We start from the raw sequence: 14,870 nt of genomic DNA, 5'->3' as shown, positions 1-14,870 counted from the left end.
ATTGGCTTTAAAGTGCAAGTGGGTGATTGTTAGAAATATGCCCTTAAATCCAACTAATTATGTAATAGTTAAAGTTAAGGACATCTTTGATAAAAGACATATTATGTTGTCAATGGGCAAGAAATGCTATTTTATACATTAAATCATCCTATATTATCTTTCAGTATGTAGAACAACCATAATCCAAGGAATACACAAGTGGATATGAGAGCTATGTAATGAGATTGCATACATGGAGACTTCTTATCATCCCTAAATCTTGAATATGTTCCTGGTCATAGGAATATTGATTGGGCGTCAATATTCTGTAAAGACCAGTACACATAGTATTGTCTCTATATGTAGGGAATGGCAAGGTCTCAAGTCATTAAATGTGGAGACAAATTGATTGATATGTGTGTAGGTGCTTGTAGATGAACAAGTACACTGAACGCGATCCAACACATGAGTTACAACATGGATGTCTTTACTTACATGTCAAGCTGAAACTCATAAATTGCAATAGTGCAAACTAATCCTTAGACCTGAGGCATCATAGATGTTTTGTGGCTATGTTGTTAATCTTTGAGGGCACTATACAGTCATGCTGAATTAGGCATAGCTTAAAGGTGCTCATCGGGATTCTCAACAGAGTCATGGAAGCAAATGAATGTACAATAAGGAATCTCTACTCTCAGTAAATGATGGAGAATACTCCAAGATATAATTGGTTAAATCTCTGTGCAGAGTAGTGGATAAGAATTTAAAGAAGAAGTCTTCAAGTCTTACCAGGATAATCATATAAAAGGAATGATACACATTAATCTATTGACAATCGAATTCCATGATCTAATAATGTGAATAAGGAGTATTGGCACTAGAGAAGGATTCAATTGTACAGTCATTCCAATTTGAATAGGTTTCTTCACAACGTCTCATTTAGCTCAGATAACCGTGACTTACTGCTAGGCGACAAACCATGGTTTGTGGATGTCCTAAAAGGTTTCAATTAACCTTTATTAATAGGAATAATTAAATTGTGAAATTTAATTCGTATATCATCTCCGAGGAGTTGAGTCAACCCACTACCTTACTAAAGGGAACCTATGGATCTGCACACCTAAAGAATATGTTAGAGGTACAAATGAGGCGAAATGAAAAGAGGAGACACAAGTTACTGGATGATAATCAAATGTCAAAGTCAACAGTCAAAAGTCAACATGTTGACCAAAGTTAAATAGTTCGACCGGGTCAATTAAGTAAGATTATAATTATAATTTAATAGTTAAATTATAATTAAAAGATTAATTATGGAATTAATATTAACATATAGAAATATTGGATTTGGCTTGTAAATATGATTTAGAAGGAAAGGGACGAAATAGCCCAAAAGGCTATTGGGCCCAAGGGATAAGTGGCATAAGATGACATGACCCATGGACCAAGTGGAGCCCCAAATACCCATCCATTGCCTTTTTGTGTTGTCCTATACAAGCTAAGTATTGGAGAAAACCTAGCTAGATTTTTTGGTTTCCTACTTTGGTTAATGAGTGATCATCTTTGCATCTCATCTTCCATAAACCAAAAATTGGCCCAATCAAGAAGTAGACTAGCACCCATACTTCTTGATTGCCTTCTCTTCGTCTCTAGGAGCATTGGTGTGGTGAGGTAGAGGACCCCAATCTTGGAGCCTTAAGGTGAAGGAGTCAGATTCAAGAGAAAGAAAAGGTCTTTCCAACAAAGGTGTTCATTCTTGAGAAATCAAGAAAAGGTCACCAAGGGTAAAGATCTATTCCCTTTTTCCCTTCTCTTTTGCCATAGCGTCTCCTCGTGGGCACGACTTGCGTTTGCCTTTGTCCCTGCTACTGAACCTGTTGCTTCTCTGACCTGCCTGCTTGGTCAGCCGATCGTCTTGCTTGGTAAACTTTTTCACGGCGATTCGATCTTCATCTAGAGCGTGTAGGGTTCCGTAGTCACGAAAACCTCTGCCAGAGTCTGGTTGGGAGTGATAGTCAGCTGGCGGTATAAGTCGTGCTCAACTAGAAGACCTTTCTTGAAAGCAGAGAACACTTTTAAGGAATTGGGCCACTCTCTGACAGGACCCGACCCAAATTCCACTTTGGAATCCGAGCCGGACCCTGTTTGTGTCCGACACCTGGCAAGTGCCGAGCACCAAAGACCTAATTGCCCTTCCAGTCAACTTTCTAAAACTGGGGTTTGACTTTTGCTGAAAAAAATCAGCAAGGTCACCCCTGCAGTTAAACCAATCCCAAGATTACACCTGTCAAACATGCATATAAAAATATACATCAACTGCCAGCATACCAAAAATTTACATACTAACAGTTAGACAAGTGTTCTAGGGCAATATCAGAGCTCTACACAGATTAGGTTACAAGTATAAAATAATTAAACAAAATCCTACTTAGTCAAGGAAGGTGGCAGAAGATGGACTCGGCCCGGTGGTGGCTCACTGTGCACGCTTACTGCCTGGGGGCGCAAAACATTAAAAAGGGTGAGTGGACCAAAAACAAAGTTTTAGAAAAAAAAAAGTATAAGAACATACTAACCCCTCTGTAAAAACAGTTAAGAAACTATAACATTTCTTTATTCGTAATTGAACTGAAATCAATGTAATCATATATATATATATATATATATATATATCAATCATATACTTGATCAATTATTAAGTCTCTGAAAACATTGAAAACACTTTAAATCTACCACCTAGGTGTACCCATTTAGTAATCCGTCAATTCCTTATAATCCGTCAATTCCTTTATTTTCCGTCAATTCCATATAATCCGTCAATTCCATACTTGTGCCACCGAAGTGACACATCCTAGCAGACCTCGGGAAACACAAGTCACCCGAGCCGCAATCCTAGCAGATTCAGGGAACACTTGGTCGGCCTGATCCGCAATCCTAGCAGAATTCAGGGGACACTTGGTCGGCCTGATCCGCAATCCTAGCACCACACGGTTCGAGCGTCCCCGAGACTCGTGGGGCTGTGTCAAGCATGCTGACATACCCGAAGGCAACTGGATGTCCGTCGACATCATTATAACCGAAGGCAACATAATATTATTCCGAAGGCAACTTTATTTCCGAGGCAACATTTATTATACTGAAGGCAACCTTGGGTACCTATGGTGGCTTAAAATAAATGTATATATATATATATATATATATATAATTCTTGAAAAAGATTAAAGTTTATAAAACTACTTATAAAACTATTCCTTAAATCCTGCTGCCATTTAATCTGATAATACCTCAGTTCTAACTTTCCAAATCCCTTTTTAAATGTTCCACTAGGCAGCACATAAATAAACAGAAATATTTAAATTTATCAAGTCATGCTAGGAAAGCTGTATTCAGTAAAACTTATTCAAGATCAAATAATGAAATAAAAATGCATAAAACGTTTATAAAACAAACAGTCCACTCACAGATACTCTGAGCTAGCTGGACCCTTTGAAGGTCCCTCCTGCGGGTCACCTGGTGCCCGGGTGCCTGTATAACCATCATGAATATTTTATTAATAAATCTGCTCACGAAAATAATATTAAATTAAAAACCCTGACCCCCGGCTCCTAAAAGTGCGTGCATCACTTTAAAAGTCATTCCTATGCCCACATTAGCTTTTCCTCTCAGTGGACACGCTTTAGAAGTATCTCGGGACTCAAAAGCGATAAAGTCCCTAAAAGTCAACTCGGGACCCCGTGGGGTCCACGACCTCAGAATTCCAATCCGATCATTCCTAGAGGTTCCAATAGGCCTAGGACACATGTCCCGAAAGTTTGGTCTTGATCGGACGGTCGGATTGCTCACGATCGCACGATCGGACGTATGAGTGATTTTCTGTAATCCTAGCCCTAGGGTTGGCCTTTTCGGAGTATCCGAGACTCCGATTGACGATCCTTCGAATCCTACACGATCCTGAAATTACCTAGAACGACATACTCCAGTTTGACTACGATCCAACGGTCCGAACGTATTGAACCCGGAAAACGCACACTATGCGAGATCCGTTCGGGGTTCAAACGTTATCCGAATTGAGATCCGCGAAATCCTACGCGCTCGTGAGGACACTAGGATCGTTCTGGGACCAAGAGTGGTCCCTGCTACCTGACCCACGCGCCGCCCACGCGCCGGCCGCGCGTGGGTGTGCCTAACAATTTCCGGCGACCGGAAAATCTCTAAACCGCCGGCCCAAACTCCTAGTCTAGGTAAAACACCAAATTTGGAACCACTTTTGTTCTTGGACTAAGGCCAAAAAGTGACCGGAAGTGACTGATTCCGGCATCCTAAGCTCGGCAGAAACTTAACTCAAAAATTAACCTCTTAAACCTGAAAATCTCTCCAATCCTACCCAACCATCAGCTAGAGCATGAAAATCAGTCGAAAAACCATACCTAATCCGTCCGATTTGGTGGCCGGAGGAGGGAGTTTGAGGGATTTGAAAATCGGAGAAAATCTGCCGCGATTTTCTGGTTTTTCTGGCAGCTTCGTGGCAGCTGGACGGCGGAGCAGGCTGGCTGGGTTGCGGAGGTGGCGGCGGTGCTTCCTTGGCTGGTCCGGTGAGGTGTGGTGGCGGCTGGAGGTGGCTGCAAATTGGGGAGGGTGGCGGCTGAACAATCGAGAGGGAGAGAGAGAAGAGATGTGGGGAGAGAGAGAGTGAGGAGAGAGAGAAGAAATCTGGTTTTTAAAAATCTGACTTTTTTCCAAAATTTCAATTTTGCCCTTTTTCGTATTTTGATCGTATTATCTTCAATACGACTCGAAATTGAACCCATTACGTGTCTACGGACTCGTTTTGTCGTGCTCTATGCAATGGTACAAGTGGATTTTCCAAATTCTTTCTCGGTCAAAAAGTCAACTTAAAACCTAATAAATTATTCCGAGGGTAGTTTAGTCTTTTCCTTCATTAAATTAATAGTTAAATAATAATTAAGGTTTGGGTTGTTACACTCTCCCTAATGCCAATTGGCTTTGGGGTGGAACCTCAACTTCCTTCATGATATCAGAGTGGGTTAGCCTACGTGAGAAAGCCCAATGGTCATACATTCTCCACGTCACCCAATATGTGTTGTCCACGTGTTAGGCTTGAAAATTCGACACATATGCGGGGGCATGTGAGAATGCGAAGGTGAAAATGTTATTGAAAAGTTGAGAAACCTAACAAGGGCTTATAAGATGTTGCGTTACCCCCCTAATTGCCAATTGGTTTTGGGGTGTATTACCATTCAGATGTCATTAAAATGGCAATTACAGCCTCTTTGTCAATTGCCAATTTAACGTGGCTGCCCTGTAGCAAAATTGGGCATTCAATGTATGGCCTGAATTGAAGATGCGCATAACATGAGACATGGGTTTATGTTGGAGTGTAGCTAACATGGGAAAGTCCAGGTGCTACTATAGGATGGTTTAACTTAATTAATTAATTAAGTAATTTTATTTTGTTTCCTATTTCAATAAGCACCTTGAAGTCCACATTAGCTTACGGTTATCATCAATTACCCTGTTCTTTCAAGTCATGGGCTATATAAGGAGGCCGCTCATTATTTTTCAAGTAAGACAAGATTAACAAGTTCAAGAGCAGATAGATTCTGACGGCAAGAGAAGGAAGAGAAATTAGGGGTTTTTCTAAACTTATGCTATTTTTTATTACGCTTTCAATTATGATTATGAGGAATTAATTTTCTTAGCTAGGGCTACGACGTAGCCTAATCATTAATACTCAATTTCTTGGTTAATATTAATTTCAAGTTTTTCCCTATTTTATTGAATATCTTTTGTGGTGCTTAATGTTTAATTTGGTTTGGATGCATGACCACCATCTAAGTTGAATTAGTGTGATGCAAGTTAGAGTATATGTCATACTTAACTTGAGTTTTGCTTCTTGCAATTGATACCATGAATGACTAATTGTAGATGCCATGCAATTAGGGTTTGTGTGATCACTACATAATTTCCACAAAGCTTAATGGGTCTTTATGTGTTGAATTCATCTAGATTCCATAGATGATTGCATGTAAAGATACTTTTGATGTAACCAGATGCTAAGGCCATTGAATAGTTTAGGGAAATTGATCATCAGTAAGGGGAATTAGTTGGAATTGATATGCTAAGGGATTGGGCATGATTGGTTAAGGTGAAATCGGATGCTCTAGTGTCTTTCTCTCTTGGTTTTCCTAAATCTCTAGAGTCGTGCGACTCTGTCTTTCGTTTTAATTGCTTTCTTTAATTTTAATTTTTCTCAATTAAAAATTCAAATCAATTTCATCCATTAAAGTTTCTCAATTTAAAATTAGTTTTAGTTTAATTGGTAGGAATATTAAGACTTAAATCAATCCTTGTGGGATGATATATGTGCTTACTTAGCTATACTATCTTTTGATTCATAGACTTGCAAGCATTAAAATTTGATTAATTTGGTAAACTTGAGTGGGGCTCACAGAGAAATTAATGTTGACGTGTATCTTATGTTGGCGAGAAACTTAACTCAAAAATTAACCTCTTAAACCTGAAAATCTCTCCAATCCTACCCAACCATCAGCTAGAGCATGAAAATCAGTCGAAAAACCATACCTAATCCGTCCGATTTGGTGGCCGGAGGAGGGAGTTTGAGGGATTTGAAAATCGGAGAAAATCTGCCGCGATTTTCTGGTTTTTCTGGCAGCTTCGTGGCAGCTGGACGGCGGAGCAGGCTGGCTGGGTTGCGGAGGTGGCGGCGGTGCTTCCTTGGCTGGTCCGGTGAGGTGTGGTGGCGGCTGGAGGTGGCTGCAAATTGGGGAGGGTGGCGGCTGAACAATCGAGAGGGAGAGAGAGAAGAGATGTGGGGAGAGAGAGAGTGAGGAGAGAGAGAAGAAATCTGGTTTTTAAAAATCTGACTTTTTTCCAAAATTTCAATTTTGCCCTTTTTCGTATTTTGATCGTATTATCTTCAATACGACTCGAAATTGAACCCATTACGTGTCTACGGACTCGTTTTGTCGTGCTCTATGCAATGGTACAAGTGGATTTTCCAAATTCTTTCTCGGTCAAAAAGTCAACTTAAAACCTAATAAATTATTCCGAGGGTAGTTTAGTCTTTTCCTTCATTAAATTAATAGTTAAATAATAATTAAGGTTTGGGTTGTTACAATCTACTCCCCTTATGAAAATTTCGTCCTCGAAATTTACGTACTTGTCACTCGAAGAGGTAAGTATACTGGGCCAGCACCTGTTCTTCAGGTCCCCAAGTGGCCTCTTCCACATCGTGACTCCTCCACAAGACCTTCACTAGTGGAATATCTCTAGATCGAAGCAGTTGCATCTTCCGATCCATAATCTGAACAGGCTGCTCCACAAAACTTAAATCATCCTTCAACTTTATGGGTTGTTCTTCCAAGACATGGGATGGGTCTGAAATATACTTTCGGAGCATGGATACGTGAAATACGTCATGTAGACGGGAAAGATCTGCTGGAAGTCCAGTCTGTAAGCTACTGGGCCCACACGCTAAACATTCTCATATAGCCCAACATAGTGATGGCTTAGTTTTCCTCGTTTCCCAAATCTCACTATGCCTTTCCAAGGCGACAATTTCAAAAAAATACCCAGTCACCAACCTCAAACTGAAGATCTTTCCTCCTGTTATTTGCGTAACTCTTTTGTCTTTCTTGGGCCACCTTGAGCATTTCTCTAATTGTTTATACATGTTTCATTGTCCTTTCAACATCCCCAGATACCCGTAACTTGTGCTCGCCCACTTCATCCCAATACAAAGGTGTTCTACAATGTTTCTCGTACAAGGCATCAAATGGTGACATTCCTATACTCTCCTGAAAACTGTTATTATAGACAAACTCCATGAGTGGCAATTTCTCATCCCAGTTACCCCGAAACTGCAATGCACAAGCTCTCAACAAATTTTCTAAAGTCTGAATCATCCTTTCAGACTGACCATCTGTCTGGGGGTGGAACGCAGTTTCGAACTGCAACTGGGTCTCAAATGCCTCCTGTAACTTCATCCAAAAATGGGACGTGAACCGAGGACCTCTATCGGAAATAATGGACACTGATGCTCCATGGAGTCTCACTATCTCATCAATAAAAATCTTGGCCAACTTATTCAAGGTATAGTTTGCTCTCATCGGCAGAAAGTGAGCTGACTTAGTGAGTCGATCCACAATTACTCATATTCCATCATCCTTGTCCTTTGTCCGAGGAAGTTTGAACACAAAATTCATAGTAATGTGCTCCCATTTCCACTCGGGAATCGAAAGTGGTTGCAACAATCCGAATGGTTTCTGCCACTCTGCCTTGACTGGCCGACAAATTAAACACCTACTGACGTACTCTGCAATCTGTTTCTTCCAGAAAGGCCACCAATAATGCTCTCAGAGTACGATACATCTTGGTGTGGCCAAGGTACATGGCAAAGGCCGAGCAATGGGCCTCCTCAAGAATTTCCCTTTTTAAGGTCTCATCCTCAGGAACATACAATCTTGTTCCTACCATCAAAGTCCTATCATTCCTTACTGAGTAATATGTCCTGGTGCCATTCTCAACCTCTAATCTCAGTATACGAACTAGTGGATCTTGAGACTGAGCTTTACTTAAACGCTCCACTAGCACTGGTTTCACATTGAGAGTAGCTAACAGTGCTCCTTGATCATCCATACCTAGCCCAACTCTCAATTTCCTCCTTTCCACCAACTATGGCAGACACCTCCCTCGAAAATGAGGTACCGATCCCGAGAACTTCCTGCTGAGGATATCAGCTACCATATTTACTCTCCCTGGGTGATGCTCGATAATTCCCTCATAGTCTCTCATAACTCTAGCCATCTCCTTTGCCTCAAGTTCAATTCCCTCTGGGTGAACAGATACTTCAACTCTTAAGATCCTTAAATGTCTAGCACATTTCCCCATAAAGATAGTGTCGTCAAAACTTCAGAGCAAACACTACTGCGGCAAGATCCAAATCATGAGTAGGATAGTTCAACTCATGCTTCTTAAGTTGTCTAGAAGCATAAGCAATTACCCTACCATGCTGCATCAGCACACAACCTACTCCTTGTCAGGATGCGTTACTGTATTTTACGAAGTTTCCTGTCTCGTCCAGAAGTGTTAATACCGGAGCGATGGTCAACCTGTTCTTGAGTTCGTTAAAACTCTCTTCACACTCATCTGACCATTCCAATTGATGCATTTTCTTGTCAAACGAGTGAGAGTTGTTGCTATAATAGAGAAACCCTCCACAAAGCGACGATAGTAACCTGTTAACCCCAGGAAACTCCGTATCTCAGTAACATTGGTTGGTCGTGGCCAATACACTACTGCCTCAACTTTATGGAGATCCACAAAAATACCCTCTGCAGAAAACACGTGCCCCAAGAAGCTAACTCTGTCCAACCAAAACTGACACTTGCTGAACTTGGCACACAACTATTTCTGCCTCAAAGTCTTCAGCACACCTTCCAAGTGCTTCATGTGCGCTTTTTGACTTGTGGAGTATACCAAGATATCGTCTATGAACACAATCACAAAGTGATCCAAGCAACGTCGGAACACTCTGTTCATGAGATCCATAAACGCAGCTAGCGCTTTGGTAAATCCAAATAGCATCACCAGGAGCTCATAGTGCCCAAACCTTGTCCGAAAAGCTATCTTAGGCACAACTTCCTCTCTAATCGGTAACTGATGATATTTAGATCTCAGATCAATCTTAGCAATTACCTTGGCACCCTTCAGCTGATCAACAGATCATCTATTCGTGGTAACGGATACCAATTCCTTACTGTGCCCCTATTCCATTGCATATAGTCAATACACAATCTCATGGTGCCATCCTTCTTCTTTCCCAACACTACTGGAGCGCCCCATGGTGAGGAACTGGATCAGATGAAACCCTTATCCACCAGCTCCTGAAACTAAGTCTTTAACTCCCTTTCCTCTGCTGGTGCCCTTCAGTTCAGCGCCTGAGAAATGGGATTCGTACCCGGAACGAGCTCAATAGTGAACTCAATCTCCCTGTGAGGTGGTAAACCTTGAGATCCTCTGAAAGCACATCTGGCAATTCCTGTACCACTGGAATATCCTCCAACCTCAATCCATTATCCCAGGTATCGATAATGTGCACCAAGTATCCTGAACATCCTTTCCTGAGCAACTGTCTTGCCATCATAGCTGAAATGAGGCAAGATGAAAGGACTCAGTGCTCACCAAAACGTCCCTTCAGGTCGTCCGAGACTACGGAACATGATCTCTTTTCGAAAACAACCTACGAAGGCACAGTGCTTGGCTAACCAATCCATCCCCAAAATGACATCTAAATCCACCATTTCCAAGGAAATTAGATCTGCCTCCAGAAATACGTCTCTCAGCACCTCTAGCTGCACCACCTCCAAAGCGGTTCCAAGAACTACCACTCTAGTTTGATACTCCATTAGAACAAATCCAGGTCGAAAACCTTCATAACTGCGGCCGCTAGATGATCCAGAACTAAAACTACCCCTCTTGGATGACCCGTAACTGGGACCACCCATCTCAATTATCGCCTACGGGAATCACCCCGTGCTCGGACCATCATCTGGCTGCTTCCTATCAGTGAGGCAGACAAGACCAAATCTCCAAAATTGGTCAGTCACTGGTTAATCTTAATGTCTCGAATGGAAGCCTTTAACCTTCTTGTAACCAGTTGACACTTCTTCCTTTCATTCTCCACCAATGGAGTACAATACTTAGATAACTTGTTGAACTTTTGTTCGTACTCCATTACCATCATCCCACTCTGTTTTAGCTGCAGAAACTTTTCCATCTTCATACTCTGATATGCGAGTGGATAGAACTACACAACAAACTCTGCTCTGAAATCCAACCATTTAATGGTTGTTGGGTTCAGATATCTCCTCTTGATTGATTCTCACAAATATCAAACATTTCTGGCCAAAAAGAAAGTGGCCAGGGTCACCCTGTGATCCTGTGGAACGGCCAACACCTCCATAATCCACTATATCATCTCTATCCACTCAGCTACTGATGGGTCACCATCACCCTCAAAATCAGTGACCCCTAACCTTTTAACTTGATTTACGTAGCTCAGAGAAGAATCTCCGGATGGCCCAGTTATGGATATGGCCTGAGTCAACGACTCCAACAAAATGACTGCTCTACCGATTCGAGTACCGGTGCGAAAATAGGAAATTCCTCTAGCTCGGGCAAGGGATTCTGTTCCTGGAGTCGAGACGACTGTCTAGTCCCTGTCCTAGTGCCACCACGCTTAGGGCCCACAATTCTATCCAAAGAACTGACATTCCTTAAAACTGAGATGCACCTATAGTGCGGAGTCTACAGGAAGTTAACCTAATGCTCTGATACCAAGTTGACAGGACCCGACCCAAATTCCACTTTGGAATCCGAGCCGGACCCTGTTTGTGTCCGACACCTGGCAAGTGCCGAGCACCAAAGACCTAATTGCCCTTCCAGTCAACTTTCTAAAACTGGGGTTTGACTTTTGCTGAAAAAAATCAGCAAGGTCACCCCTGCAGTTAAACCAATCCCAAGATTACACCTGTCAAACATGCATATAAAAATATACACCAACTGCCAGCATACCAAAAATTTACATACTAACAGTTAGACAAGTGTTCTAGGGCAATATCAGAGCTCTACACAGATTAGGTTACAAGTATAAAATAATTAAACAAAATCCTACTTAGTCAAGGAAGGTGGCAGAAGATGGACTCGGCCCGGTGGTGGCTCACTGTGCACGCTTACTGCCTGGGGGCGCAAAACATTAAAAAGGGTGAGTGGACCAAAAACAAAGTTTTAGAAAAAAATGTATAAGAACATACTAACCCCTCTGTAAAAACAGTTAAGAAACTATAACATTTCTTTATTCGTAATTGAACTGAAATCAATGTAATCATATATATATATATATATATCAATCATATACTTGATCAATTATTAAGTCTCTGAAAACATTGAAAACACTTTAAATCTACCACCTAGGTGTACCCATTTAGTAATCCGTCAATTCCTTATAATCCGTCAATTCCTTTATTTTCCGTCAATTCCATATAATCCGTCAATTCCATACTTGTGCCACCGAAGTGACACATCCTAGCAGACCTCGGGAAACACAAGTCACCCGAGCCGCAATCCTAGCAGATTCAGGGAACACTTGGTCGGCCTGATCCGCAATCCTAGCAGAATTCAGGGGACACTTGGTCGGCCTGATCCGCAATCCTAGCAGAATTCAGGGGACACTTGGTCGGCCTGATCCGCAATCCTAGCACCACACGGTTCGAGCGTCCCCGAGACTCGTGGGGCTGTGTCAAGCATGCTGACATACCCGAAGGCAACTGGATGTCCGTCGACATCATTATAACCGAAGGCAACATAATATTATTCCGAAGGCAACTTTATTTCCGAGGCAACATTTATTATACTGAAGGCAACCTTGGGTACCTATGGTGGCTTAAAATAAATGTATATATATATATATATATATATATATAATTCTTGAAAAAGATTAAAGTTTATAAAACTACTTATAAAACTATTCCTTAAATCCTGCTGCCATTTAATCTGATAATACCTCAGTTCTAACTTTCCAAATCCCTTTTTAAATGTTCCACTAGGCAGCACATAAATAAACAGAAATATTTAAATCTATCAAGTCATGCTAGGAAAGCTGTATTCAGTAAAACTTATTCAAGATCAAATAATGAAATAAAAATGCATAAAACGTTTATAAAACAAACAGTCCACTCACAGATACTCTGAGCTAGCTGGACCCTTTGAAGGTCCCTCCTGCGGGTCACCTGGTGCCCGGGTGCCTGTATAACCATCATGAATATTTTATTAATAAATCTGCTCAGGAAAATAATATTAAATTAAAAACCCTGACCCCCGGCTCCTAAAAGTGCGTGCATCACTTTAAAAGTCATTCCTATGCCCACATTAGCTTTTCCTCTCAGTGGACACGCTTTAGAAGTATCTCGGGACTCAAAAGCGATAAAGTCCCTAAAAGTCAACTCGGGACCCCGTGGGGTCCACGACCTCAGAATTCCAATCCGATCATTCCTAGAGGTTCCAATAGGCCTAGGACACATGTCCCGAAAGTTTGGTCTTGATCGGACGGTCGGATTGCTCACGATCGCACGATCGGACGTATGAGTGATTTTCTGTAATCCTAGCCCTAGGGTTGGCCTTTTCGGAGTATCCGAGACTCCGATTGACGATCCTTCGAATCCTACACGATCCTGAAATTACCTAGAACGACATACTCCAGTTTGACTACGATCCAACGGTCCGAACGTATTGAACCCGGAAAACGCACACTATGCGAGATCCGTTCGGGGTTCAAACGTTATCCGAATTGAGATCCGCGAAATCCTACGCGCTCGTGAGGACACTAGGATCGTTCTGGGACCAAGAGTGGTCCCTGCTACCTGACCCACGCGCCGCCCACGCGCCGGCCGCGCGTGGGTGTGCCTAACAATTTCCGGCGACCGGAAAATCTCTAAACCGCCGGCCCAAACTCCTAGTCTAGGTAAAACACCAAATTTGGAACCACTTTTGTTCTTGGACTAAGGCCAAAAAGTGACCGGAAGTGACTGATTCCGGCATCCTAAGCTCGGCAGAAACTTAACTCAAAAATTAACCTCTTAAACCTGAAAATCTCTCCAATCCTACCCAACCATCAGCTAGAGCATGAAAATCAGTCGAAAAACCATACCTAATCCGTCCGATTTGGTGGCCGGAGGAGGGAGTTTGAGGGATTTGAAAATCGGAGAAAATCTGCCGCGATTTTCTGGTTTTTCTGGCAGCTTCGTGGCAGCTGGACGGCGGAGCAGGCTGGCTGGGTTGCGGAGGTGGCGGCGGTGCTTCCTTGGCTGGTCCGGTGAGGTGTGGTGGCGGCTGGAGGTGGCTGCAAATTGGGGAGGGTGGCGGCTGAACAATCGAGAGGGAGAGAGAGAAGAGATGTGGGGAGAGAGAGAGTGAGGAGAGAGAGAAGAAATCTGGTTTTTAAAAATCTGACTTTTTTCCAAAATTTCAATTTTGCCCTTTTTCGTATTTTGATCGTATTATCTTCAATACGACTCGAAATTGAACCCATTACGTGTCTACGGACTCGTTTTGTCGTGCTCTATGCAATGGTACAAGTGGATTTTCCAAATTCTTTCTCGGTCAAAAAGTCAACTTAAAACCTAATAAATTATTCCGAGGGTAGTTTAGTCTTTTCCTTCATTAAATTAATAGTTAAATAATAATTAAGGTTTGGGTTGTTACACTCTCCCTAATGCCAATTGGCTTTGGGGTGGAACCTCAACTTCCTTCATGATATCAGAGTGGGTTAGCCTACGTGAGAAAGCCCAATGGTCATACATTCTCCACGTCACCCAATATGTGTTGTCCACGTGTTAGGCTTGAAAATTCGACACATATGCGGGGGCATGTGAGAATGCGAAGGTGAAAATGTTATTGAAAAGTTGAGAAACCTAACAAGGGCTTATAAGATGTTGCGTTACCCCCCTAATTGCCAATTGGTTTTGGGGTGTATTACCATTCAGATGTCATTAAAATGGCAATTACAGCCTCTTTGTCAATTGCCAATTTAACGTGGCTGCCCTGTAGCAAAATTGGGCATTCAATGTATGGCCTGAATTGAAGATGCGCATAACATGAGACATGGGTTTATGTTGGAGTGTAGCTGACATGGGAAAGTCCAGGTGCTACTATAGGATGGTTTAACTTAATTAATTAATTAAGTAATTTTATTTTGTTTCCTATTTCAATAAGCACCTTGAAGTCCACATTAGCTTACGGTTATCATCAATTACCCTGTTCTTTCAAGTCATGGGCTATATAAGGAGGCCGCTCATTAT

At 41.9% G+C, this 14,870-nt stretch overlaps 1 long non-coding RNA gene across 2 annotated transcripts; it reads right to left on the bottom strand.

Annotated features, from left to right (window-relative positions):
• Positions 1-1,306: 1,306 nt before the first annotated feature.
• On the bottom strand, positions 1,307-14,575 carry LOC148292829 (uncharacterized). 2 transcript variants are annotated; one of them, XR_015825735.1, is made up of 7 exons: positions 13,721-14,575; positions 12,755-12,818; positions 11,690-11,754; positions 4,401-11,545; positions 3,435-3,498; positions 2,405-2,469; positions 1,307-2,260 (listed from the first exon to the last, which is right to left on the bottom strand). It is a non-coding gene; the product is annotated as an uncharacterized LOC148292829 (long non-coding RNA). The 2 variants fall into 2 exon arrangements; XR_015825734.1 differs by lacking the exon at positions 1,307-2,260 and having other exon boundaries at positions 2,285-2,469; positions 13,721-14,574.
• Between the last annotated feature and the right edge of the window lie 295 nt (positions 14,576-14,870).

The sequence above is a fragment of the Prunus avium genome, chromosome 7 (assembly GCF_965620075.1).
Source record: "Prunus avium chromosome 7, drPruAviu1.hap1.1, whole genome shotgun sequence".
NCBI lineage: Eukaryota > Viridiplantae > Streptophyta > Magnoliopsida > Rosales > Rosaceae > Prunus > Prunus avium.
Note: the sequence above shows the minus strand (reverse complement) of the source record. Positions and strands in the feature narration are given on the sequence as shown.